This window comes from Triticum aestivum, chromosome 7A (genome assembly GCF_018294505.1).
Source record: "Triticum aestivum cultivar Chinese Spring chromosome 7A, IWGSC CS RefSeq v2.1, whole genome shotgun sequence".
NCBI classification, from domain to species: Eukaryota; Viridiplantae; Streptophyta; class Magnoliopsida; order Poales; family Poaceae; genus Triticum; species Triticum aestivum.
In genome coordinates this window covers 289,225,551-289,231,792 of record NC_057812.1, presented here as the reverse complement: position 1 = coordinate 289,231,792, position 6,242 = coordinate 289,225,551, and positions in this window count along the sequence as shown.

The window sequence follows — 6,242 nt, the reverse complement described above, 5'->3', positions numbered from 1 at the left end:
CGGATGCAGCTAAGCAAGAGAAGTTTCTGGAAGGACTGAATAATGAGCTGAGCATGCAGTTGATGGTAGCAACCTTCAACAACTACCAGGAGTTGGTAGATCGTGCTCTCATGATTGAAGAGAAGCAGCAGCAGATTGAGAACCGCAAGAGGAAGTATGGACAAGGGAAGTACAATTCAGGAGCTCAGTAGAAGCCACGTTTTACCCCTAGACCGGGAGGACATTTTCAGCATACCCATGGAGGAGGTAGCTCGCACAATCACAATGGCACCAAGAATGGTAATGGGAATGGAGGAAGCAACAGCCAGAACCGCACCAACCCATCAACCCCAGCCAAGAGAGACCTGAGCCAAGTCACTTGCTTTAAGTGCCAGAAGACCGGACATTATGCCAATGAATGTCCTGAATCCCAGAACGGAAATGGCAATGGAAGCTCTGGGAAGAAGCCAAACCCTTTCAATAGGGGACAGGTGAACCACGTTAACGTGGAGGAGGTTGAAGAGCAGACGGATGCAGTAATCGGTAAGTTTTTGGTTAAGTCATTTATTGCACTCGTTTTTTTATACTGGTGCATCGCATTCATACATATCAAGGGGATTTGTGGATAAGTATAATCTGCCCACCAAAGTTCTTAGAACACCTATGTTAGTAAGCTCACCAGGAGCGGAGTATATCGCTAGTAAGGGATGTTTTCAAGTGCCATTGAGTATAGGTGGGCATGTGTTTCCCTCGGATTTGATCATTTTGGAATCACAAGGTTTGGATGTAATTATGGGTATGGATTGGCTGTCGATGTATGGAGGAAACATCGATTGCGCTAGTAAGTCAATTTTGCTTACCACCCCAGAAGGGAGAAGGATCAAGTATGTATCCCGGCATGTGCCGAAGAGGACTCAAGTAAATTGCTTAACAGGAGTTGTGCAGGAGGAAGTACCAGTAGTGAAGGATTTTCCTGATGTATTTCCAGAAGAGTTGCCAGGCATGCCACCGGATAGAGATATTGAGTGTTTGATTGAGTTTTTGCCAGGCACAGGGCCAATATCTAAGAGACCATATAGGATGCCCGCAAAGGATTTGGAAGAGATTAAGAAGCAGATTAAGGAGTTACTGGATAAAGGTTATATTCGCCCAAGTTCTTCACCTTGGGGATCGCCAGTACTTCTAGTGGAAAAGAAGGATGGATCGTTAAGGATGGTTGTTGATTATCGAGGATTAAATGAAGCAACCATCAAGAACAAGTACCCACTACTGATGATTAATGATCTGTTTGATCGATTGCAAGGAGCTAAGGTATTTTCCAAGATCGATCTGCGATCAGGATACCATCAGTTGAAGATTCGAGAACAGGATATACCTAAGACGACTTTTACCACCAGGTATGGGCTGTACGAGTATACCGTTATGTCATTTGGTCTGACTAACGCACATGCATACTTTATGAACATGATGAACAAAGTGTTTATGGAGTTTTTGGATAAGTTCATCGTGGTGTTCATTAATGATATCCTAGTTTACTCGAAGAATGAAGAGGAGCATAAGGAGCATTTGCGTTTGGTACTTGGTAAGTTCAGAGAACATCAGTTATATGCTAAGTTTAGCAAATGTGAGTTTTGGTTGAAGGAAGTTGGATTTCTCGGACACGTTATATCCGGAGAAGGTATAGCAGTAGATCCCACCAAGGTTGACACTGTAACAAATTGGGAAGCGCCAACAACAGTTGGAGAGATCCGGAGTTTTCTTGGACTCGCAGGATACTACCGGAGATTTATTGAAAATTTCTCGAAGATTGCGAAGCCTATGACAAAATTGTTGAAGAAGGATAGCAAGTTCATATGGACTGAGGAATGTGAGGCCAGTTTCCAGGAGTTGAAGAAACGTTTGGTTACATCACATGTGTTGATTTTAGCAGATCAGACCAAGGATTATGAGGTGTATTGTGATGCTTCACGTCGAGGACTTGGAGCAGTGCTTATGCAGGAAGGAAGAGTTGTTTCATATGCCTCACGACAGCTCAAGCCTCATGAGTTGAATTATGCTACACATGATTTGGAGTTAGCAGCCGTAGTGCATGCATTGAAAACCTGGAGACACTTTCTTATTGGAAATCATTGTGAGGTGTACACAGATCACAAGAGTTTGAAGTATATTTTCACGCAGAAGGAGTTGAATCTCAGGCAAAAGAGATGGTTGGAACTCATCAAGGATTATGATATGAGATTGCATTATCACCCAGGAAAGGCTAACGTAGTAGCTGACGCGTTGAGCCGTAAAAGCCATGTCAACACCCTAATGACGGGATATTTACCAAGAGAGTTAGCCGAAAACTTCATGAGCTATGTTTAGAGATAGTCCCGAGAGGTTATGTAGCAGCATTGGAGATTCAGTATACTTTGATGGATAAGATCAGAAAAGCCCAGAAGACTGACAAGGAGATCGCTTCTATTAAGGAGAAAATGAGCAAAGGAAAAACTAAAGGATTTCGTGAGGATGAGCACGATACCTTATGGTTTGAAGACCGTGTTTATGTGCCTAATGACCCGGAGATCAGGAAGTTAATTCTGCAAGAGGCCCATGATTCACCATATTCGATTCACCCAGAAAATACCAAGATGTATTTGGATTTTAAGGATACTTTCTGGTGGACCGGAATGAAGAAGGATATTGCGGAGTATGTAGCAGTTTGTGATGTATGTCAGAGAGTAAAGGCAGAGCATCAGAAGCCAGCAGGATTGCTACAGTCATTGCCGATACCCGAATGGAAGTGGGATAAGTCAGGCATGGATTTTATTACAGGATTGCCCAGAACACATTCAGGCTATGACTCGATATGGGTTGTAGTCGATCGTTTGACAAAGGTAGCTCATTTCATCCCAGTAAAGACTACCTATACTAGTGCCAAGTTCGCAAAGATATACATGACCAGGATCGTATATTTGCATGGAGTTTCAAGGAGCATTGTATCAGATAGAGGAACCCAGTTACCTCAAAGTTCTGGAATCAGTTGCATGAAACTTTGGGTACCAGGCTAGAGTTTAGTACAGCTTTCCATCCGCAGACAGATGGACAGACCGAAAAAGTCAATCAGATTTTGGAGGACATGCTAAGAGCTTGTGTGCTAGATTACGGATCTAGTTGGGACGAGAATTTTCCATATGCAGAGTTCTCTTATAACAACAGTTATCAATTCAGTTTGAAGATGGCCCCTTTCGAAGCCTTGTACGGAAGGAGGTGCAGGACCCCATTGTCGTGGGATGAAGTTGGAGACCGTCAGTTGTTTGGACCGGATCTGATTAAGGAGTCTGAACAGAAAGTAAAATTGATTCGCGATAGGCTCAAGGTAGCCCAATCCAGGCAGAAGAGCTACGCAGATTCTAAACGCAAGGAGACAGTTTACGAAGTCGGAGACCGAGTTTATCTTCGAGTATCTCCACTTCGAGGAGTTAAGCGTTTTGGAGTTAAGGAAAAGTTAGCGCCATGTTTTGTAGAACCATACAAAGTTTTGAAGCGTATTGGAGAAGTAGCCTACAAGTTGGAATTGCCCGAAGGATTGTCAGGAGTTCACGACGTGTTCCACGTTTCCCAGTTGAAGAAGTGTCACGCATAGATGGCTGATATACCGCTGAGAGACACAGTGCCACTGGAAGCGATTCAGTTGGACACTGATTTGACCTATGAGGAGAAACCAGTCAAGATTCTTGAATATGCCAGCCGAGTCACCCGCAGCAAGGTTATTAAGTTTTGCAAAGTTCAGTGGAGCCACCACACGGAGGATGAAGCCACCTCGGAGCGAGAGGAAGATTTGCTGAAGGACCACTCTCACCTATTTTCTAGCCAACCCGAATCTCGAGGGCGAGATTCATCTTAAGGGGGTAGGTTTGTAAAATCCCAAATTTTCAATTTGGAATGTTATACAATAGATCATCATTGCATATTATATTTTATTGCATTTTGGTTGATCCTAGAAATTCTAGGCAACTCAAAGGACCCTCGGAGAGAGTTGGGGATTTCGTTATTTTCATATTTGAGTTTTCTCAAATATTGAAAATAGGATCATTTGATTTTATTTATTTTATCTTCAATTATTTCTATTATCAAAATATGAGAGAGGGAATAAAATGACTTTCCCAAAATAAAGAAATATTGAGGATTTAATAAAAAAATCAAATAAGATTTTATTTTGATTTTATTTGCTATTTTATTTGAATTTAGGAAAAATGCGTGTTTTTCAAAATTGCATTTAGGCCCCAAATAAATGTTCATCCTGTGCGACTTGATTTTAGAAGCTGTGGAAAATTTATTTCAAAAATTTTGAAGTCCGTTTAATATTCCTTTTGTTTTTTTTCAAAGCGTAATTATATAAAAAGTATCGAACCGACCTACCGGGCCATGTCCGACCAGGACACCCGGCCCGGCCGGCCTATAGCCGAAGAGCCCAGCCCGAGCCGCCCCAAACCCTAGCGCCCGATCCCGCTGCCCCTGACGCCGCCGCTGCCGCCTCGCCTCGCGCGCCGCGCAGCCGGATCGCCCCGCCGCCGCCCGGAGCCGCCGCCCGCCGACCTCGCCGCCCCGCCGGAGGTTGACCGCTGCCCCGGCGCTGGCGGTTTTCCTCAAGAAAACCGTCCGGTTTTTTGTTCGTTTTTTAGATTCGTTTTTTAGATCGGTTTTTTTCGGTTTAGCTAATTAGCGAGCGTTCGCTCGCTCGTTCGTTTTAACGAACGCGTTCATCGTTTAGATCCTGATAACGAACGTTCGTTCGATAATCTATTCATCGTTTTTCTTTTTCTCGGATTAAATCCGTGATTTTTCTGATCGCGATTCCTGATCCGATTTTTGTTCTAGTATAACTTTTCGCTCGTTTATCGGAATCAGGCGATTCAAGCGCCTGGAGTTTCTTCTCGAAACCCTCTTTCCGTTTAACCAACTCAAACAAGTTTTTGCCTCTGTAAAAATTGTCCTAGATCCAGAATAGTAAATGAAGCCTTTTTCTTTTGCTGTTTGTTTTTTGTTGCTTCGTTCGATTTGATTCTTTTTGCCAACCGGAGTTATTAAGTTGAACTTTTTGGTTAGATCTCTTATTCGAGTTTTACCTGTGCATTAGTTAAGTACTTATTGTATGCTTGTTTGTTTGCGATAGAGTATCCGGAGTGCGCCGCTTGCTACTTCGAATCGCTAGGTTTCACGGATCATCAGCAAGGCAAGTAACACTTTGATCATATCTCCTACTACCCAGTTTTTATTGCATTAAATCAATCCTCACACATTGCATGATTAGGATCTAATTAAATTGTGGGTTTGAGAAGTAGTTGAGGTAGTACCTATTACCTGTTTATCATCAAACCTTTGGGAGTTACTTCTACGTTTGCTTGATATGCCATGCTATGCTAGTAGACGTGGATTGGGTGAGTGAAATCCATGAAAGATGTGAGTTTGTTAAATTAATGGTTTATCTAAGAGGCAACTTAAATACACATCTGGATGGATTGAGGCACCTGGGTATACCGGCGATTGCCTGTTTTCTTTTGGACCGCCACCCAGGCTCAAAGGGATCATGAGATTATTCATGCTAGAAACTTCTGTATGCAGCCACAAGCTACTATGGGCTCTAGTATAGTTGACTAAGTTGTGCGAACTCTTACAATGGTAGACTAGCAGATGTAGGGGAAAGTAGGTGTAACGGTCTACCCGATCGTAAGGTGCTAGCGCTTCTGAAAGACTATGTCTCGGTCATCCGTTTCTCAAACACCATGTAGTGCGAAAATCCCAACGGAGGAGATCAAGTCTTGTGGGGAAAAGTGCGCAAACCTCTGCAGAGTGTATAAACTAATCATGATTAGTCGTGTCCCCGGTTATGGACATCTTGAATATCTAATACTTGGATTATCATGTGAATCTCATCATGTTATTCTAGTTAATATTGTTGGGTTTTAATGATGTTTCTTAATTGGGATTGAGAATGCTGTCAACCATTCTCAATGTTTAACAACCACCATGAAAGATAAATAAAAATGTATTCTTTACAGTATGGAAAAAATGGCTTTACGCAAAATTGTAACCATAGAGCTTTCCACCAGCCATATATGCATGTAGAATAGCTTTAATCTTCCATTACTATCTATGTGTTACATTGCCAGCATATTTCATGTGTTGATCCGTTTCGGGCTGCAACGTTCATGTTGCAGACTTTTCAGACGACGAGTAAGGTGCTTTTAGGTCGTGGTTCTATACTCAGTGATGCCGTTGGA